Raw genomic sequence first — 23,405 nt, 5'->3', positions numbered from 1 at the left:
AGGAAGTTACATGTTAATGAGGTGAAATTTGTTCTTTAAGAGGCTGTCAACAAATAATGACCTCCCCTTAATAGGCATCTTGACACTCCTCATTGAGAATCACATCTCGACACCCTTAACTCAGTTTGAAAATACAACCAGCTGCTCCTGAAGTTGAGAAAGTCCTTGCCCAACCTTTCATGCAATTCTCCCATATTTTCCACCATAATGCATATTGTTCAGGTTGCTACAAGATACTGCCCAAAGACACTGACTGTCTCAAATCTTCAAGGTTTTAAACATATTAGAATAAGATATTAGAATCATCATACATACCATCTTTTATTAGGAAAACAAGTTTGAACTTGTGAAAAGTCACATGATGAGAGAGACATGTTGTTATTGTTTGTAAACAGGTCGAGCAAAATGCTTCAAACTAGCTGCCAGTAATCAATGCCACCAAAAGTAATTAAGTTTTACCTTGAAAGCAGGAATTCTCTTCAGAAAGACTCTCCCAATTTGTTCAGTTTAACATTTGTCTGAGAAATAACTTTGTAGAAATTCAACTACAGGATATAGGGACCTGGGTTCAATTTCAGCCTTGGGTGGCTGTCCATATGGAGTTTGCACATTCTCCCCGTGTCTGCATGTATTTCCTTTAGGTGCTCTGGTTTCCTCCTACAGTCCAAGGATGTGCAGGTTAGGTGGATTGGCCATGTTAAATGAAGGGTTGTGAGAATAGGGTGAAGGGGTGGGATGCTATTGGACAGTGCAGTCTTGATGGGCTGTACAGCTTCTATCTGCACTGTAGGGATACTATGAAACCTCACAGCTTTCATTACAAGACCTTTGCTTCAATTTCGAAATGTCAAGACTGTCTAAAAACTGCTTTGTGGAATACACAGATCATAAACAGAAACTAGTTTATTAATTTACAACAGTATACTGTCTTTACTGGTAATCAATATTGTTTAGCACTCACAAAATCTTGTTGTTGTAATGACTAAGATACACACTTCCTAGGTAAGAAAATACACATCCCTTTTATCATAAAACATACTGATGATGGGCAGTAAAGGGAACACATAAATTGTGTTCATGAAATCAGCCTCTGCACACTGACTTTCCTGAGGCTTTATTGCTTCATACTTTGCTATTGTTTGGATCAGAAACCCAAATGAGCCACAAAGTGACATTACTAGTGGCATGGGCTGACAACCAATCTCCAGTGAGATGGCTGAGAAAGGGGGGAGGACCACCTTGGCACAGGAAGTGGGCACCTTTTTTCTTATTGCCCTTTATTACGCATCTTCTAATATCTCTTCAGCAAATGGCAAGCAAAACAGTGACTCCCACCTGCCCATTAAATTGAGCCCAACACAAACCTGACTCCCATCCTCTCCCTGCGTCTGGTGCTGGTAATTAGGTGCTGCTACTGACTCCAGGCCAGTTTCCTGCTTTTCGTACTGACATTGTATCATGTAAGTGTTGCTGCATGCAGCAGGATTGGGACCTGAAAATGAATAAAAATATCCTGACCCTGGATTGGAAATCACACCCCAAGGGACAGGTTCTTTTTTTTTTAGAAAACTTGTGTCCTTCGCCATGACCAGTAATAGTGTTGTTTTGTTTTTAATTTCTGTCCCTCTCTAAAAACTACATCAAATTTCACTAGTCATAACTGACTTCAATATTATCATGCTGCTCAATGAGATGAAAGAAGGTAAAATTGAGTTTGGGGCACTGTTAATAGATGAGAACAGAAAGAGACATATGGGATATAAATGGTGTGCCACTGGGGGCTCACATCAACTTTCTCCATAGTCTCCTGCAGTTTGCTTTGTTGTCTTCATGGATTCAAGAGGCAATTCCTGATGGTGGAGGGATTTGATTTGATTTATTTATTGTCAAATGTACCTAAGTATAGTGAAAGTTGTGTTTATGAGCAGTACAAGCAGATCATAATAAGCAATGACATACAATTCATAGGGTGAAAAGAAACATAGAGAGAGGCATACATGTTACATTGCCCATGGCATGCACAAGGCAAGATCAATATTCACAAGTTCAGCATTATTTGAGGCTAGACAGTTCATTCATCAGACTAATAATGACTGGGAAGAAGCTGTTCCTGAACCTGCTGGATCGTGTGTTCAACCATCTCTATCTTCTGTCTGACGGAAGAGGTTGTAGGAGATCATTACTGGGTGTGATGCTTCTTTGATGATATTGGCAGCCTTTCTGTGGCAACAGGCTGTGTAAATGGATTCCATGGATGGAAAGTTGGCTCCTGTCATATCCTGGGCTGTGCACACAACCTTCTGTAGTTTCTTATGGTCCTGGACAGAGCAGTTACCTTACCAGGCCATGATGCATCTGGATAGTATGCTCTCAATGGTGCATCTGTAAACGTTGGTGAGGGTCCTTATGGACATGCTAAATTCCCTGAGGTGCCTGAGAAAGAAGAGGCATTGTTGTGCCTTCTTGAACATTGCATCTATGCGATTGTTGGTTATCCTCACGCCGAGGAACTTGATGCTCTCTACCCTCTCAACCTCTGTTCCGTTGATGTAAATGGGGATGCATTCTCTTCCTTTCTTTCTGAAGGCAATGAACAGTTCTTTCGTTTTGCTGACATTGAGAAAGAGAGAGACGTTGTTCTCACTGCATCACGTCATCAACCTTCTATCTCCCTTCTGTATTTTGATTCATCATTGTTAGATATCTGTCCTACCATGCTGGTGTCATCAGCAAACTTGTAGATAGCGTTTGCTTGGAATTTGGCGACACAGTTATAGATGTACAGAGAGTACAGTAGGGGGCTGAGGACATATCCTTGGGGGGCTCCAGTGTTGACTGAATGTTTAGGTGTTAGATGGAGTGCTGATCAAGTGGGCTGCTTTGTCCTGGATGATGTTGAGCTTCTCGAGTGTTGTTGGAGCTGCACTCATCAGGCAAGTGGGGAGTATTCCATCACACTCCTGACTTGTGCCTTATAAATGGTTCTCACATGCAATAAACAGTATTAAGTATTCAGAATAGAATTTCAGATATAGAATCCCTACAGTGTGGAAGCAAGCCATTCAGCCCATCGAGTCACACCTACTCTATCCCCGTAACCCTGCATTTTCCATGGCTAATCCACCTAACCTGCACATCCTTTGACTGTGGGGGGAAACCAAAGCACCTGGAGGAAATCCACGTGGGAGAATGTGCAAACTCCACACAGACAATCACCCCTAAGGGTGGAATGGAATCTAGGTCCCTGGCGCAGTGAGGCAGCAGTGCTAACCACTGAGCAACTGTGCTACTCACTCCCCCCCACAACTGAGCCACCAGTCTGCTGCCAATATTGAATGACTGTTAAGATGCCTGTTAAGATTAGATTAGATTAGATTAGATTACAGTGTGGGAACAGGCCCTTCGGCCCAACAAGTCCACACCGACCCGCCGAAGCGAAACCCACCCATACCCCTACATTTACCCCTTACCTAACACTACAGGCAATTTAGTATGGCCAATTTACCTGACCCTGCACATCTTTGTGATGGTGGGAGGAAACCGGAGCACCCGGAGGAAACCCACGCAGACACGGGGAGAACGTGCAAACTCCACACAGTCAGTCGCCTGAGGCGGGAATTGAACCCGGGTCTCTGGCGCTGTGAGGCAGCAGTGCTAACCACTGTGCCACCATGCCGCCCAGTCAGGTGACTTTTGCAATTTTGACATAGACTTAAAAGTTACTCAAGTCTCTAATCTTCTTAATTGAGTGACAATGGGCTCTGTGCCTCCCTTTGATGGATATACAAAGGTAGAAACCATTTATGTAATTTAATCTCCTATTATTAGTAAACCTACAAGTGCAGCCTTCATATCACTAAGTTTGGAACTTAACAAATACAAAGTGTGAAAATCAGTTCATCATAATCAGGTGTAAATAACTCATTGCCCACTTCCCCACAGTGTAACAATGGCTTCAGACTTCTAAATCATTTGGAATGTACAGTATAAGTATTTGTCGATGGCAGGGGCACCTGATATAAACTGCCTTCAGATGACAAACTTTTATTCCCAAAACCAAGGAGAAACCAATTCAGTCTGCAAACCACATTGCAGAGACAGCAGCAGACAGGACAACAACAGTTAAAAATTGGGACCTGCAATATCTGCCTGTTCCTCCTCAAGCCCGCTGGTATGGAGAAACAACCTCCTACTCCATCTCTTCAAGGGAATCCTAAAATAATCTTAATATACAACTCCAACTTTTGAATCCACCTAGACTATCCTTCAGGAGTGAAAACCCCATCTTCAATGGGCCTGCAGCACACGATTTTTCCTAAGATGAACCAAACACATGTATTATGAACTATTCTTTCTTTCATAACGTGTAAAAATTCTCTTTACCTGATTTTTCCTTAAGTGAGTGTATGAGTGCTGACGGAGTGATGTAATGTTGGAGTTTTGGGTTTTGGAGTGAATATATGAGTAAAGAATTATTTTTGTTTAAACCCATGAGAGGTTGCTGCTAGGTTTTCAAATTGACCACACACTCAGGGGTAAGGAAACACATGCATCTTCCTTTCTAAACCAGACCATGGACAGTAAGGCCATAGAGTCAGGGTTTCGGTTCTCTCTCAATTCTACCTATACAATGTTTGATAGGGCTTAGATGTCAGGAGGTGAGTTAATCACTCCAGAAATTTCAGCCTTCGCTCTTCCCTTGCAGTCACAGTATATATGTGGCTGATCCAATTAAATTCTGGTGAATGAAAACCTCCAGAATATTGTGGTGAGGATTCAGTAGTCCTCACGCTACTGTGTATTAAGGAGAAATGTTTAGATTCATTTCTGGCAGTTGCGTTGTGTAAATATTCGTTGTCACTCAATAAAGCAATCATGAGTATAGTTCAGTGCTTATTGTGTGGTGTCAAGATTAGAGTGGTGCTGGAAACGTACAGCCGGTCAGGCAGCATCCTAGGAGCAGGGAAATCGACGTTTCGGAATGAGCCTGATGAAGGGCTCCTGCTCAAAACATCGATTTTCCTGCTCCTTGGATGCTGCCTGACCTGCTGTGCATTTCCAGCACCACTCTAATCTTGACTCTAATCTCAAGTATGTGCAGTCCTCACTTTCGCCCCGCTTATCGTGTGATACCTGTCTCAACCCCATTCTTCTGTCTTCTCCCCATAACTCTTGATTCCCTTACTGATCAAGAATATATCTATCTATGTATTAAAGACACTCAATGACTTGGCCTCCACAGTCTTCTGTGGTATTGAGTTCCACTGATTCAGCACTCGCTGGCTGAAGAAATTCTTCTTCATCTCAGGTATAAAGAGTCAGCCTTTCACTCTGAGGCTGTGCCCTCGGGTTCTAGTCTCTCCTCTGATGGAACAATCTTCTCCATATCCAGGCCTCTCAGTGTTCTGTAAGTTTCAATCAGAGCGCTCCTCGTCCTTCTAAACTCCATCAAGTCCTTAATCGCTCCTCATATTCATAGAATCATTGAATCCCTACAGTGTGGAAACAGGCAATTTGGCCCAACAAGTCCATACTGACCCTTTGAAGAGTACCCCACCTAGACCCATTCCCCTACCCCATTTACCCCTGACTAATGCACCTAATCTACACATCCCTGAACACTATGGGAAATTTAGCATGGCCAATTCACCTAACCAACATATTTTTTGATTGTGGGAGGAATTCAGAGCACCTGGAGGAAACCCACGCAGAGAATGTGCAGGGAGAATGTGCAAACTTCACACAGATAGTGGCCCGAGGTTGGAATCGAACCCGGGTTTCTGGCACTGTACGGGAGCAGTGCTAACCACTGAGCTGCCGTGCTGCCCATATTAAAAATCCTTCATCCCTGGATCATTCTTTTGAATCTCCTCTGGACCCCCTCCATGACCATGCTTCCTTAGAGTCAAGAGTGGGGTGCTGGAAAAACACAACAGGTCAGGCAGCATCTGAGGAGCAGGGGACATAAATTTAAGGTGAAGGGTGGAAGGTATAGGGGAGATATCAGGGGTAGGTTCTTTACCCAGAGAGTGGTGGGGGCATGGAATGCGCTGCCTATGGGAGTGGCAGAGTCAGAATCATTGGTGACCTTTAAGTGGCAATTGGATAGGTACATGGATAGGTGCTTAAGCTAGGACAAATGTTCGGCACAACATCGTGGGCTGAAGGGCCTGTTCTGTGCTGTATTGTTCTATGTTCTAATGAACATTTTAGGTAAGAGCCCTTCATAAGGAATCATCCTTCCTTAGATACCAGGACCAAAACATCTCACAATATTCCAAATGCAGTCAGAACAGAGCATCAGCAGAACATCCCCACTTTTATATTCTATTCTTTTCAAGATGAATGCAAACATTGCATTTGCTTACCTAACTGCCAACTGAATCTGCGTGTGAAACTTAAATGAATCCTAAACCATGATTCCTAAGTCCCTTTGTGTTTCAGATTTCTGAAGCCTTTCCCCATTTAGAAAGTAGTCTATGTCTCTAGTTTTCCTACCAAAATACACAACCTCACAATTTTCCACATTGTATTCCAACTGCCTCTTTTTTGCCTACTCTCTGAGTCCGTCCAAGTGGAGATCATACCTGACAAATCTATTAGAATTCTTTAAGGAGGTAATAAGTGATTTAGATAAAGGAGAGCTGCCCCCTCACTTCCCTAACACTATCTGTTCCTTCACTTATCTTTGTGTCATCTGCAAACTTAACAATAATGCCCTCAGTTCCTTCATTCAGATCATTAATTTATAGCATGAATAGTGTGGTCCCAACCCTGACCCCTGTGCAACTCCACCACTCACTGGCAGCCAGTCTGCAAAAGACCCCTTTATCCCTACGCTTTGCCTTCTGCCAGTCAGCCAATCCTCTATCCATGCTAGTACCTTGCTCCTGATACCATGGGCTGTTATCTTATTTAGTAGCCTCTGTGCAACACCTTCTAGAAATAGATCATGCCCACTGGCTCTTCTTTGTCTAACTTGCTCATTACTTCCTTAAAGAACTCTAATAGATTGTCAGGCATGACTTCCACTTGACAAAGTTGTGCTGACTCTGCCCTATTTTCCCATTCACTTTCAAGTACTCCGCAATCTCATCCTGACAAACAGATTCCAAAATCTGCCTAATGACCAAGGCCACACTACCCGGCCTCTCGTTTCTTTGCCATTACTGCTCCACTGTCTTCCCTGCTAGACTCTCCTTCTGATCCTGTCTACCCAGCTCCTCCCTCATATCTTTGTGGTTACCTTTACTCAGTTGTAATACTGTTACATCTGATTCCATTTCTCAAACCACAGGGTAAATTCTATCATATTATGATCAATGCCCCTTAGGGCTTCCTTCACTTTAAACTCCCTAATAAAGTCTGCCTCATTACACATCACCAGGTGGAGAATTGCCTGTTCCCCAATGGGGCTCCACCTCAAGCTGCTCCAAAAAAAACATCTGATAGACATTTTACAAATTCTTTTTCTTGGGATCTACTACCAATTTGATTTTTCCAGTCCTCCTGCACATTGAAGTCCTCATGATAAGGTAATCGTGCATTTCTTACATGCCTTTACTATCTCCTGCTTTATTTGCTGCACCACATCCTGACTACTGCTAAGAAGCCTGGACACAACTCCCATCAGCGTCTTTTTACCTATGTGGTTCTTCAATTTGACCCACATAGATTGTATGCCTGCTGACCCAATATTGCTTCTTAGTATTGATTTAATTTCCTTTCTTACTAAGAAGACAACCCTCCCACTGCCCATCTGCCTGTCTTTTCAATACAACGCGTATCCATGGATATTTCGCTCCCAGCCCTGATTCCTTTGCAGTCACAAATCACTCTGCACTACAAACTCATTTACCTTGTTTCTTATACTGTGTGCATTTAAGTACAACATCCTCAGCTCTGGGTTGACCACCCCTCTTCTCATAGTTGTTCCGTTATCTGCTGTACCTGAAGTTAGGTTTCTAACCTTTTCCATACTCTTTGTCCTAATATTTGTTCTGGAAACTTTAATAACCTCTCCTGAGCCTTTTCCCATTTAAACTAATTTAAAGCCCTTGTTACCACACTACTTAGCCTTCCTGCTAGAGTCCTGGTCCCAAATCTGCTCAGGTGGAGCATGTCCTAATGGGAGAGTTCCTTTCAATCTCAATACTGGTGCTAGTGCCCCATGAAATGCAACCTGTCTTTCCCACATCACTCCTTTAGCCACATGCTTACTTTCCAATCTTCTTATGTCTATGCCAATTTGTATGTAGCTTGGTTACTGTAGTGATTGGAGCCAGGTAGATCTTGTTGACTGAAATTCTTGATTAGGGTTGTTAACCTGGGCCAATCAGGAAGCTCTGGTTGACCTCATGGGTCCGTTCCTGGGCCTGGCCAAACTGGCCATATACAGGTCCGGGCAGCGGGCCATGGAGGGGGTCGTTAGGGCCGACTGCCTGTCCCTCTTCTGCGGTTACATTAGAGCCCGAGTATCCTTGGAGAAGGAGCACGCGGTGTCCACCAACACCCTGGAGTTGTTCAGGGAGAGGTGGGCGCCGCAGGGAGTGGAGTGCATCATTTCCCCCTCCAACTCTATTTTGATTTAATCCCTGCCCTCCCCTTCACTGTTTGATCACACAGCATTGCCCTTTGATGTGAAGGGCACTGCTTGTCATAGGCCACTTGGGTGTTTCCTTTCTTCCTGGTGGTGGAAACTGAATAAAGATTCGTGCACCTTGTGTCTCACACCTGCACACACACAACATGGAAAAAAAAATTAACAGGGGATGAGCATTGTCCTCTGAGAAGGGCACTGCTTGTCACTGGCCACTAGAATGTTTCCTTTCTTGGTGGTGGTACATAACTAAAGATTTATACACTTATTGTTTTTTTCATTGTGTCTGACACCTACACACACATGATATGGGTTGCCGGGGGAAAGAAAGAATAAAAAAAGAAAAAGAAAGAAAGAGAAAAAAGAAACAATGAGAAAGTTTGCAGAAAAAATAAACACTACCACTGTCAGGCAGTAGTATAGGGGAAAGAAACCAAAAAGAAAAAGAAAAAAAATTAACAGGGGATTTAGAATCTCCTTAGTTCTGGAGACCAACTTCGAGCTGGCTGTCCACAGCCAGTGTATTATGCACAAGGGTGACTTGGTGACAGGATACCGGCCTCTGTGAGTTATTTCAGTTAATAATCCACAAATTGTAACCATTGAGATCCTGTTTTTTAAATTTTGTCCCTAATTCTTGATATTCCCAAAAAAGGACCTGTTGCCCAACAACTGGATCTTCCTCCTCCTATTCCAATGTCCTGATAAGAGGGTTTGAGATGTCCTGTTGCTTGACACGAGGCAGGCAACATCCCATACGGGACTCTTGAAGCTGCTTAAAAAAAAGGAAGCTAACTGTATCTCCAATTATAGAATCCCTCACCACTGCCAGTTTTCTTTTTTGTTCTCTCTGACTGAATGGCCGTCTGTACCACAGCACAGTCGTCGCTTTGCCCATCGTCCCTACAGTTCTTGTCCTCATCCACCCAGGGAAAAAGAATCTCATACCTGTTGGACAGATATGGAGCAAAGCCCTAAGGAACCCTCTGACAATGTCTTGGGACTGCAATGATTGACTACCGACAACCATCATCATCTTCCTTTGTGCAATGCCTGACTTCACAGACTGGTGTGTTGACCTCTTTACTGTTTTAATTTTGCTCGGGCTCCTTGACGCCAAACTGGGTCAAATGCTGCTTTGCTATCAAGGGCATTAACTCTCACCTCACCTCTGGAACTTGACTATTTGTCTCACGCTATAATGAGGTCTGGAGCTGAGTGATCCTGGGGGAGTTCAAGGTGAGCATCAGGGAGTAGATTATTGCTGATTACGTGCTGCTCGATGGCACAGTCAAGAACACCTTTCATCACTTTGCTGATGATTGCAAGTGACCGATTAGGGCAGTAATTGTCTCGATTTATATATGTCCTGTTTTTTAATATAGGACATTGCTGGGCAATTTTTCTCAGAAGAAGGTTCATATGAAATGCTAGCAATCTGGAACATTGGGCTTAATTTTCCCATTTATTGACTAAGGGCAGAATCTTACAAGGGTCTGAGTGTTGTGGGCAGAAATGGTGTGTGGCAGAGCAAGTGCACCAAGGTTCATCCCTGTGTCAAGATCATCTTATTCCATCTTTTATGCTTTTCACAAGTGACATGGTGAGATTTTTGCAAGGCAGCTGAATGATAAAGGATTATTTCTTGGTAAACTCTGGCTAATGGCATAACTCCTCTCATTGATAACCTCCTATCTAACCAAACTCATCAAACAAGTTTGACATTAGGAAGACTCGACAAGGGAACTGGAGCTTGTAGCTGGTAGATTTAGCTGTCTGCTTTCTCCAAACAATCCCGATACTAGACACTGGGCAGTAACACCTCAGGTCACAATCCACTGGGAACCAGATGAACATTCACTTTGTCCATAGACGTTGCCAAGTGGCATCAGCCAACCTGTTGTGACCATCCTGGCATTTTTACTAATCACTGACACTGCTCTCCTGGCAGCACAGACTTATCTTACAGGGTGCATCAGAGACTTGCACTGAATGGCTGTAGAAAGGGCATTTGGCATCGAGGCAGGTACTCAGTTTACAGGCTGAATTAGGCTGCATTGTTTGCCTGTTGTCTGCTGTCTTAATGTTCACTAACCTAGTACTTACCTGCCTTGCCATTGCGAAGTCATGCAGTCACACAAGAGGCAGCTTGCCCTGATAGTCAGCATTTCTCAAACTAGGGGGCACAATGTTTGCACTGTAGCAGTGTGCCATGTCAATCTCACACTTGCACTATGTGCCAGCAGCTTATACAGCAAACTGACAGCATGTTGACTAAATAGACAGCCATGTCTCAATGTTTTAGGGATGCAGCCTTCACAGAAATCCATGCAGGTTCCTGTCAGTCAGGGATTCCTAGTACAGTATGACAAGGGCAGTCTCTGATACCAGCCCAGGGGATTGGCCACAGTTCAAGGGACTGGTCGAAGTTTTCATTGTTAGGGGTCTATGCTCTGCAGTCCAGGGACGAGGAGAAAGCGAGGACTGCAGGTGCTGGAGATCAGAATCGAGAATGTGGTGCTGGAAAAGCACAGCAGGTCAGGCAGCATCAGAGGTAAGGCATACTCAACCTGTTGGCTCTATAGTGAAAAGCCAGGGAATGCAGATGTACAGGTACCACCAGTCAGGGCTCTGGGTACATTTGGTCTAGGGCTGTCCTGTCATGCCAGTCAAAGGGGTGAGCCATGGTTGGTCTGTCAGCCCCATCACTGAAAAGAAGTGTGGAAGGGGTGGACCAATCACGGGCATTACCACAGGACTGAACCTTGGCAAGTTAGTCTTCAGGATGGGAATTGGATGCTCTGGGTACAGTGTGCTGGGGACAGCAGGATTTGCAGTGGGTGGGGTATATGGTAAAGCCTGTTTGGAAAGGCAGTGATGCAGGAGGAGAGGTTGGTGGGTGAAGAGGGTGCAGGATTACCCTGGCTTCATGGGATGGGGCCGTGAATGACCACACTTGGCATGGCCACCTCATATCCTGGGCTGACTGGCAAAGGTAGGCAGATGTGAGCAATGTATATGGATTGGGTGGGGACTTGGGGAAGCGTGAAGCCTGTGGCGTTAATGGGCTGGGTTACTGGATATGGCATGTGGGTATTTGGGGGTTGATTGGCCCTTACCGGCTGAGGCTGGAAGCCATTGCCAGAGGAGGGCTCACTGTCACCTTCCATCATGCTGGAAATCCAAACTGTGTGAAGGGCAAGAAAATAGCTATGACCACAGAGGCCATTGCTGTAAACACCAATCATAGGGTTTTTAAAGAGAAAGAACATTGGTCACAGGCCCATACAATGTACAGAACACGAGCTGTCTACTCGCTGCAATCCTACAGCATTGACCTTCTCTGTACGTGGTACTTCACTGACGCAGCCACTGGTAGATAACTCTGTTTTTACACTAAGAGAGCCAAACATTAGGAATATCGAACGAGGTGGATCAAAGATGTTATCAAGACTCAAAGCCATGTATATGCATTGTTCCCCTTGCTTTCAATGGTGTGTAGGCTCTTAGTGCCTCACCTGTGGCCATGAACTGTTGCCCAAGAGACACACTAACACATGAAAGTTAGCATTAGGAACATTTGTTGCACAAAGTGACAGTGCTGTCCAAACCTTCTTCATTTGTGCCACCAAAGTACCCTCAATCTTCCTCTACCTCCCAATGCATTTTAGAGCACTCCCTTGTTCTGAAGCTGGAGTGGACTGAACCTGCTCAGAAGCTGAGGACGTTGACCCTGGAGACTTGGTGTGGTGACCCCGAGGGACACTTTTGTCTAGATGGAGGTCAGACCCACCTAAAGTCTTCTTGCCAGAGGCAAGTTGACCCTCCTCTGTTTAGACTTCCAAGAGTTGGAGGGGGACAGGCGGGGAGGAAGTGAAGGGAGAAAGTGAGCACTGCAGTGCTAGAGATCAGAGCTGGAGTGTGGTGCTGGAAAAGCACAGCCAGTCAGGCAGCATCCAAGGAGCAGGAGAATTGTCGTTTCAAGCCCAAGCTCTTCATCAGGAATGAGAAGTGAAGGGCTAGGCCATCTCTGCAGTGTCCTGCGTGAAAAATGCAGAGGGTCTTATGTGTGGATGAAACACCAATTGGTGCCTCCTGACACTGTCTTTACCTCCTTGCCCCTGTATATAGGCCAAGATTCTCTGTCCCTCTGTCTCCATGACTTCAGTCTTGATGACCAGTGGATGGGGCAATAAAGTGCATGGCTCTGTGCATTTCCAGCAGCCCCTGTGTCTCCATGGCAACCACTAACCTGTCCATGAAGACAGACAAATGGTCACACGATTCAATGCACTGCTGCAGCTTCTGGGCAATGAGGGCCATTCTCTTCCACATCCCTGTCTGCTGCTGCAGTTCCCCCCTATGGCTGTGGGTGAAATACCTGATCGCAGATACCTCATGGTCCTCTCCTGAGAAGGTGCCCAGTCTTCAACAGTCCTCCAAATGTCAATGGCCTTGGCTGCTTCTCCCTCAGCCAGCTGCAAAGCTGTCCCAGTGAGGTGCTCACCAGCTTAGGTACAGACACTCTCTATGTTGCGAGATGTCAATATCTGAGCTGGTGGGGGTTGCAGGAGGCAGCCTTGATGATGCTTCCTCTGAGCCCTCAGAACTTGCAACCTCAGAAGTCGAGGAGGCTGGTTCTGCAGGGACCAGGTATTACCTTGCAGAGGGCATGGGGGAGGCTATTGTAGCTTGCAAGACAAAAGAGAGACGTCACGGCCAGTGGTACGATGGGGTGTACGGTAAATGAGAATGACAATGGAGTTACTGGGAGAGTGGTACTGGCATGAAGATTAGCACTTCCATATTTGGCAGGACATGGATGTTTGGTATTCCCGCAGGAGCAGTCCCAGTCTTCTCCTGCGATGGTCAGGATTCTCTCCTCATGAGGGACGAGGACATGGATGTGGGCTACCCTCCCATCTGGATTAGCTCCCTCTGCCCTAAAGGGTAGTCTTCTCTTGCAATGAGAAAAAAGTGGAGAATGAGTGGGCCGTTAATGCTGGTATACGTGGGAATTAGGTGGCGAAAGTGTATTGAAGGACTGAGAAAGCAGCACAGAGGGCATGCAGGGTTAGTGTTATGGGAGATGGTGGAGGAGTGAGACAATAGGTTGCAGGCAATAGTATCAGCAGAACGGTATAAGCCTCAGTGGAAGATAGAACTAAGAGGTGAGTGTGAGGTGAGAGAAGAGTGTGTCACGTACCCTGACGGAACGGAGAAAGTCATTTATTGGCAGAGCCACCTTCCATTTTTCTGGCATGTTCTTAATCTTTATGTCAAGGAGAAGGGCATAACTCGTCTGAATGCACAGCAGCCTTTTGAAGTTGGCACAGATGCAAGGGATACTGTTTGTGGGTGAAAATCTCTGAGTAGCACATGATTCTGGGAATGGTGTGTGGTAAGATGGAATGGAATTTAGATGTCGGAGATGCTACAGAAGCAGGGTGGGGTAATTACTGATGTGAGTTTGATAAGATAAAGTGAGAAAACACTTGATGTAACCCAAACTTAGTCATACAAGAGTAAGTTTCAGCCTTTTAGGGGATGGAGATTTTGATGGCAATTTCCCATTGCTCTCTGTTACAATTTTTCCCGTGGAAACCTCTGCTGCCCACCTTATTAGTTATGCATTTGATGTGGTCCACGTTGACTTTAGTAAGGCTATCGACAAGGTGCCTCATGGCAGATTGACCAAGAAAGTAAGTACTCTGGGATCCAAGGCAAAGTGGCACATTGGATCCAAAACTGAGTGAGAAACTGAGGGTGATGGCACAGTGATGTTTCCATGACTGGTAGTCTGTTTCTAGTGGAGTTCTGCAGGACATGGTGCTGGGGACCTTACTGTTTGTGATGCACGTTCATGTTTGGATTTAAATGTCGGGTGTGTGATCCAGAAGTTTGCAGATGACACAAAGATTAGTTGGGCGGTAAGTAGTGAGGAAGATTGCTCAGGTGGGCAGAGCAGTGGCAACTGGAATTCCAACCCTGAAAAGTGTGTGGTAATACATTTGGGGAAGGCTAGCAAGGTAAGGAAATATACTCTGAATGGTAAGACACTGGAAAGTACTGAAAATCAGAGCCTCCTTGGTGTGCATTTTCATAGATTGCTGAAGTTAGTGCAGTAGGTAGATAAAGTGGTTAAAAAGGCATAGCGATATTAAACCAATGCAAGGTTATGGTGGAAAAGTATAAAACTGTGGTTAGGTATTGTGTGCTGTCCTGGTCTCTGCATTATAAGAAGGATGTGGCAGCACAAGGAGTGCAGAGGAGATTTACCAAGATGCTGCCTGGGCTAGAGGGCCTGAGCTGAGGAATGATTGACATTGTTTTCATGAAGCAGCAAAAGTTGCCAGAAGTTCTGATGGAGGTGTTTAAAATTACGAGGGGGCAGAAGTAGGGTGAGGAGAAAGGCAGTTTTCTCAGAAACACAGATAACAATTACCAGGAAGATAAATTCATGATAAGGTATTAAAGGTTAAGAGGAGAGTTGAGGAGAAGTTTGTGGAAATCTCCCATGCTATACCAGACCCCCAGCCTTACCAATTAGAGTTGCCATCCTTCACAAACATTGTCCTATCTTTGACTGAGTCTAATGCCTCCAATCCCTACATTTGAAATTGCCATTTGTACTGACACAACGTGGACTGCCCCATATAATTCCTTTGATGTTGACTGCTCAAACCCTGATTGACCAGAGACCAACTCCCAGGCTGATTCTTCTATAGCTCCCCAAATGACCTACCCACAATCCCAGAGCTGGTCAGATATAACCTGAGGGACAGACCAATGCTCAGTCCTCAGGCTGGAAGGACAAGGATCTCCCAGACCCGAATTGCACTAGGCATTGACTAACCATGGCTGATCACCAACACTGAGATCAAATAATACCCTTGTGTTTGGCCACATCCCCTGACTGACCACAGTTCCCCTTCACTCGACTAAGGGCTAGTCTCCTTAGATACTCAGACATGACCACTTGGTTGAAGTATGTATGATGTGCTTGTTGTGTCAGCTGCTGACACGTATTGTAGGTTTGACATTGATATAGCACAGTGCCGTAAAAACAATACATTCACCATCCTGCCATGACTGTTCAAAGCTGGCTACCATGACAAGTTGTTTGGCTTTCTGTCTGAAACATGTGTTGCTGGAAAAGTGCAGCAGGTCAGGCAGCATCAAAGGAGCAGGAGAATCGATGTTTCGGGCATAAGCCCTTCTTCAGGAATGAGGAGGGTCCTCATTCCTGAAGAAGGGCTTATGCCCAAAACGTCGATTCTCCTGCTCCTTTGATGCTGCCTGACCTGCTGCGCTTTTCCAGCAACACATTTTTCAGCTCTGATCTCAGCATCTGCAGTCCTCACTTTCTCCTGGCTTTCTGTCTGGACTAAGAAACAAGGCAGGACAGAGATGCTATGAGCCCTGTAATATCTAATGGAAGTGGCAATGTGCTAAGGGATAGAGATGTAGTGAGGATCCAAATAAAGTCAAATTGACTGAGCGGTAAGACAGCAAATGAAGATCCTTGAGATGCATCCTGTGCAGATGCTTAAGATGGATGAGTATCCCTGAGTGACCTAGAAGGATTGTTGCAATATGTAGTGTCAGTGAGCCTCAGTGAAGAACTGACGTGTACTCTGAGTTAGTCTTAGATGAGGTATGATGATGCAGTGAGGCTGGTGACTAACTGATGTTGATTTCTGCAGACGAAGAGTGAAGGTGTTCCACTGTCAACGGAGCATACAATAAGATGCTGGTGAATAAACCATGAAGTTGAGGCCTGAGGATAAAGCCAGTGAGCAGCAGCCAGCAGTTAACTACTCTGATTTTCAAGGCAAAAGTGAGGGCTGCAGATGCTGGAGATCAGAGTCAAGATTAGAGTGGTACTGAAAAAGCACAGCAGGTCAGGCAGCATCCGAGGAGCAGGAAAATTGACGTTTCAGGCAGGAGCCCTTCATCAGGAATGAGGCTGGGACCCTCCGGGGTGGAGAGATGGATGAGTGTCCCTGAGTGAAATTACAAGCATATTTTAGGATATATTACCAGGATATGCAGGGCAAAGGAAAACAATTCTCATTGGAAGATACTCTAAAGAAAACAGAAAATAGTAGCCTTTATCTGTGTTAGCATATTGTGGCAAAAGTGATTGCTTTCTGGTATAGGTCAAATTCAGAGAAATTTCAAAATCTTTATTTGCAGGTTTTGAATGATTATTTTAGTAAACTTCAAGTGTTTCTTTGAAGAAACTACAGATGATGTTTGCGAGCTAGCTCAATCACTCTAAAATGAGAGTTATATCACTTTGCTTGCTTAATTATAGCCAAGACACTTCAATCATTTTTAATTTAAAAAATTATCCTTACAAGATAACTAATTTGTAAAGCAATACATGAACTAAAACTAGAAGGAAGTTTGCAGTATGTAGTGTCAGTGAGCTTCAGTGAAGAGCTCTCCACACCAGAGGCTCACAGCCTCATTCCTGATGAAGGGCTCCTGCCCGAAACGTCGATTTTCCTGTTCCTCAGATGCTACCTGACCTGCTATGCTTTTCCAGCATGACTCTAATCTTTACTCTGATTTTCAAGTCTGGTATAGGCACTGTCTATTTTCTCATTAGTACCTGGGAGAACTCCAGCTCCATATAAATGAGGTGAGATTATTAAGATGCAAATGCATGGAGCTAAGGACCTTGCTGCTTACTGGCAAGATTTTCATCGAGCCTTTCAAACCTTCAATGGAAGATCAAGTTACATTCTCTCGGTATCGAGAATCAGATTTTCTCATTCTCACTGTATTCACCCATATTTCTTGCCATTGTTTCACGCCTCTCAAAGACTGGGAAAATTCTATCCATTACTTTGGGTTGTCTCTCCAAAGGTGCCACCAGCTGAGTATTTTCAAAATTTTCTGTATTTATTTCAGATTTTCAGCAGCATTTTGTCTATGCATTTCAATATACCTTGTGTTCAGTTTTCTGCAGTGGACATATTAGCAAAATACACCAACCACGATATTCAAAATTTTCCATTAAAAGGTTCCATGAATTGAGATAATGAAAATTGTTCAAGTCAAACAAGAGTCAGACATAACAATGCAAGTATACAATACTACATAATTAGTATTCTAGTTCGTGATGTTAATTAGAATTTCTGGTCAGCATAACATGTCAATGTTTATCACAGAATTATTATAGTGCAGGAGGAGGCCAGTTGACCCATCAAACTTGCACTAGTTCTATTATCCAATCTGGCTCTATTATATAGTGTAAATCTCCTATCTTTTCTGCATATCACTGCACATGATTACTATCCATGAAACCACTCAATGTCCTCTTGAACACCTCAAATAAAGAAAATAATAACAAGCAAAGGTTTCTAGAATAGGATCATTTCCTTTCCTTCCTGACACTATACGCGATGTACTCTGCACAAACTGCTCCTAACACATTTAATCTGTTAAGAAAAGGCTTTGCAAACCTGCAGAATGTCTATTTATCTTATTCATCATTGGTTCATATGCTGTGGCAACATAGATTCTGTTTCACCATCATTTCAACATAACATCCACATTTCTCAGCAATCTCCTGTACTTTTGTTTTGTTATAAATCTTGATTTACCATTCTGTTTTATATCAACAGTATAATTGAAGAACGTTTCTCCCTCTGAAACCTCTTGGAGCTGAGAACAGCTACAGAGTCTGGCTAAATTGTCTTTTTTGGTTATAATATCTTCCTTAGACTGAAAGGGCTATAATTGACACTAAGACAAACAATATTAATTGTTTGATTTAGTCTGGTAATTGCTTATCTAGATACAAGGCTCAGTTCTGTTGCTTCACACATTGGCACATGGATAGAAACTACATGTACCATAGGGAGTTTGGAGCTGTAGAAGCAGGGTTGACCATCCTTGTCACTTTTATATAGCAGTTTGTCCATTTAGTCCATGATATTAAATGTACTCTTTAGAATGAGGCTTCACTATGTTAATCATCAAACTTCATAATTGAAAACAGTGAAGATATAACGCACTACTTACTTAATTAAAATATTATTTTGAATAAACATTATTGACTACATTATCTGTTTAGGCAATTATTAAGACAACAGTTAAAATAGACAATATCCACCTACTTATCATAAAGTTCATCATGGTGGAATTTTAATCTTAAGAGAAATCTACCAGAATAGAACTCTAATTGAATTACTGTACAAAATCTAATATTTCATTTACTTTTAGTTCATGTGTTGCTTTACAAATTAGTTATCTTGCAAGGATAATTTTTTAAATTAAAAATGATTGAAGTGTCTTGGCTATAATTAAGCAAGCAAAGCTATATAACTCTCATTTTAGAGTGATTGAGCTAGCTCGCAAACATCATTTGTAGTTTCTTCAAAGAAACACTTGAAGTTTACTAAAATAATCATTCAAAACCTGCAAATAAAGATTTTGAAATTTCTCTGAATTTGACCTATACCAGAAAGCAATCACTTTTGCCACAATATGCTAACACAGATAAAGGCTACTATTTTCTGTTTTCTTTAGAGTATCTTTCAACGAGAATTGTTTTCCTTTGCCCTGCATATCCTGGTAAGATATCCTAAAATATGCTTGTAATTTCTCACATGTTCCAACTATGGCAATCTTTTACCTCTCTACTCTCCTTTTTAAAACTGTCCTTGTGTATTTGTTGGTGATTTTATCACTAACAAGTAACTGAGTCATTCAGAACGATTATTGACAGATCTGACAAAACTCCAAAATAGCTATGATGCAAACAATGCTTCAGATCTGAGTTGTTTAAAAAATGTAAGAACATTTTAATAACTACAAAAATATTTAAATATATCTCACCATTTTTGAAGGGACAGTGAGGGTTGAATGGAGAATTAGAAATGTTCCCCCCACCCCCAGGTGTATTCCTACTGCATGCTATTCTAACAAGTGGTGGAAATCATTTGTTATTTAGTGATGAAATTGTGCGTCACTCCTTAAAGCATTAAATTAATCTAACTTATACAATGCTACAAATATAGAAAACTGTGCTATACATATTTCCCTGACTAGCTGAAACCTAATTAATTAAATATACAATCGAAAAAGTGAATATTTAACAAATTTTAAATATGACTGATCAAAAATCATGTTTGGGACATATTGTACTTGTTTCATTTATTCAATAGTAAAGGCAGTCTCCATGGGTAGGACAGGCTGCAAAGCCTGACAGCTGTGCCTAAGCTGGATTCAATTTCATGGAAAACAAAACTGTTTAAATCAAAGACAATTCTACTTGGAGAAAGATGTACCTTCTGGAAATGAATAGAAAAAGCCTCATAGTACCATCAGCTGGCCGAGTGAATCAATAGCACAAGCAGTGGCTTTGTACAGCCATTCAGTATCTTATTTATTTTCCCTTAGTATTTGAATGCACCTGCATAGTTGTCCAGCTCTGTGGTAAGTACCCTTTCATTGTTGTTAATGGCTGAAGATGTTAATGACCTCTACCTTTATATCTTGACTCAATCCACATTCTCTATTTTGCCAGCTATAGACACCTGTTCAGGCTCTTACATTCACTTTCTGCATTATAAACTTGCATTAGGCATTCCTTTTTAAAATGACTTTGTACTTTTGCAAAGACAAACAAACAAACATGGATCTGAGATTACTTCTGTTAGTTTATCCCTCTTTCTGTTTGCTAAACATTAATTGCTGATCTTTTCTGCCACTCAATACTCCCAGCTAATTATCCTGCCATAAATCTTTCAGCTCTACATGCCAGCAATTGTGGGATATCAATGGCTCTTTCAGGTACTAGCTGCTTGTCAGTCACGCAGGACTCAGCTGCAGCTTGGGATGATGAGTATTAGCTCCCCGCTGGGATGATTCTCCCAATCTCCCAGCTTCCAACAGGAGCTCTGAGGGATTCGCCACACTTCTACCTGTTACCTTAATCTCCAATTTTTTTCTTTCCTTCTTCGCCCTAATGCTGCTATTTCAGCTGGAAAGAGTTTTTTTTTCCCAATAAGGCACTTCTGCAGAGCTACTGGGTTAACACTTTCCTTTCCAAAGCTGACATTGCAAGCAATTCTCTTTAAGCCCCATTGTCCTGTGTCTCTGAATTTGAAAGTGATTGATGCCAGTTTGTATTCATCTGGTGCACATTCAGCTACTGAAATCATTTAGGTTAACCTTCAAATGTTGCTTTTCTTTGTGGCTTTCAACTGACCTATTTTCTAACAAGTAGCATCTGGGAAAAAAAAAGTGATTTTACTTTCCTATTGTTGAATGCAATAAAATAGTAATGGAGTAAAACGGAGTTTGATGTCTGTATATGAATTGTAATATTATGGAGCAGTTTCTAATGCAAGTTAAAGATTTGTTGTATTATGTAGCTGCAAGATTGTAGATTAAGCTGAGACCTTTGCTCACTTACAAATTCATAAGTTGTTTGCACTATGACTCTGTGCATACTTTTTCTTCTTCTCTCACCTGATTTATTTTAAATGATTTAACATCCCTTGCAATAGTGCACTAAACAATAAAACTGAAGAACTGCGGATGCTGGAAATCTGAAATAAAGCCAGAAATTGCTGTAGAAACTCAGCAGATCTAGCAGCACCTGTGGAGAGAAAGCAGAGTTAACATTTTGGCTCCAGTGACCCTTCTAAAAGATGCTGCCAAACCTGCTGAGCTTCTCCAGCAATTTGTGCTTTTACGCACACACACCATCTGTGGGAATAAGGATCTGATGAACGGTCATGACGTGAAATGTTAACTCGGTTTTTCTCACTCGAGATGCTGTCGGATTTGCTGAGTGTTTCCAGCCTACGTTGCTTTAATTTCAGTTTTTTTGACATCATCATTTTACCTTTATGCCCATGGGACCGCCTCCATTACTTTTCAACAGACCTGAATATGAAGCAGCCTGTGTTGGTTAATATGATGGATCCATTGCATCGGTGGTTTCATTCTCGCACACCTTCTGACAAATGTCATCCTAAGATTTAGCTGAAGCCTCTGATCCCATGCTCCACTTTCTAGTGTTTGTGTACAGATAATATTTGGTTGCCTTAGCCATCTGTGAATCTGCAATAAGTTCCACTTAAATCTATCTGGAAATGTAATTTAGTGAAGGAACCAGAATAAATAGAGATTCACTGAAATCTTGTAACATACTGAACTTGAATTCCAGGTCTAGATCTCTGGGTAAGGATGGTATCCATTTTCTTCCCTTACAGTGGTTTGATTGACAGGTTATTTTCCAATTTTGTCAACATGACACCTTATTTCTCTCCAAGAGGACAGGTAAAACCTCTGTGATCAGTCCACCAAGAGGGAGTGGAACAGCAATAAATGCTTCAGGTCAATGACCTTTCATCACAGGTAGGGCAAGTTAGAAATCATCGAATCATAGAATCCCTATAGTGTGGAAACAGGCCATTTGGCCCAACAAGTCCACACTGACCCTCTGAAGAGTAACCCATTCAGACTCATTCCCCTACCCTATTACTCGACGTTTAACCCTGACTAATGCATCTAACCTACACAAGCCTGAACACTATGGGCAATTGAGCATGACCAATTCACCTAACCTACACATCTTTGGATTGTGGGAGGAAACTGGAGCACCCGGAGGAAACCCACACAGACCAGGTGGTAAAGTATGTTAGAATGGCTGACACGTTATCCCTTTCATCTGTCTGCCCTTTGTGAGGTCAACACTTGGCTCCCCCTTAGCAACTCCTCATGGTTCCACATCTGCAATTGTGAATCCTTGTGGAGGTGATGCTGTCGAGATCCTGGAATATTCCACCCTGCTGAGCTTTGGAGTTCCAAAGCTGGGTCTCAACCGAGATTCTGACTGTTCAGGAATTTTCAGTCTACACTGAGTTTTATTGAATTCTACTGGAGCAAACCTGAACTATGACAACTAACCAGTTGGAGGCATTGAAAGTTCAAAGTTACACCAGCTGAATTAGATACACATCCACTTGCAAAATGCTTTTTGGTCTAATTAGCTATTTAAATAAGTAAAATCACCATGGTCATACTCTTGCATTAGAGAGAGATGACTGGTCTATCCAGGTGGCACGGGGCACAATAGTTAGCACTGCTATCTCACAGCGCCAGAGAACTGGGTTCAATTCCCGCCTCGGGCAACTATCTGTGTGGAGTTTGCAGATTCTCCCTGTGTCTCTGTGGGTTTCCTTTGGGTGCTCCGGTTTCCTGCCACAGTCCAAAGATGTGCAGGTTAGGTGAATTGGCCATGTTAAATTGCCTGTAGTGTTAGATGAAGGGGTAAATGTAGAGGAATGGGTCTGGGTGGGTTGCTCTTTGGAGGATTGGTGTGGACTTGTTGGGCTGAAGGGCCTGTTTCCACACTGTAAGTAATCTAATCTATTATAATCTGAGGGCCACCATGCCTCGGGTGAGGGGTGGGATTCAGAGGGAGAGTAACCTTAGCTAGTACAGGAATTGAACACATGCTGGGGACATCACTCACCAGCTCTTCCTGCTTCTTAGATTCTGCATGACCTGCTGTGCTTTTTCAGGACCACATACTCTTGACACCAACTCTCTAGCCAACTGAGCTAACCAACTTGAAAAATATTTACAGCAATAAGAAGTTGGTGCAGAAGTTGGCCATTCAGCCCATCGAGACTGCCCCATCATTCAATGAGGTCATGGCTGATTGGATCATTCTCAATTCAATTTTCCTGCATTTTCTCCATAAGCCTTGATTAAAAATATGGCTATCTCAGCCTTGAATATACCTCACCAGCCCTTTGTGGTAAAGAATTCC

The 23,405-nt window shown here is 43.0% G+C and overlaps 1 protein-coding gene and 1 pseudogene across 1 annotated transcript in view; one reads left to right on the top strand and one right to left on the bottom strand.

The window, feature by feature from the left end:
- The window catches only part of bcl11aa (BCL11 transcription factor A a), a 287,894-nt gene that overhangs the window by 234,292 nt on the left and 30,197 nt on the right, over nt 1–23,405 (top strand). The gene's annotated exons all lie outside the window — the stretch shown is intronic.
- Nucleotides 2,084–12,922, bottom strand: LOC148148976 (uncharacterized; annotated as a pseudogene).

Source organism: Chiloscyllium plagiosum, unplaced genomic scaffold (assembly GCF_037043375.1).
Source record: "Chiloscyllium plagiosum isolate Xiang-an unplaced genomic scaffold, Cpla_swu_hap1 HiC_scaffold_10, whole genome shotgun sequence".
Classification (NCBI taxonomy): Eukaryota; Metazoa; Chordata; class Chondrichthyes; order Orectolobiformes; family Hemiscylliidae; genus Chiloscyllium; species Chiloscyllium plagiosum.
Note: the sequence above shows the minus strand (reverse complement) of the source record. Positions and strands in the feature narration are given on the sequence as shown.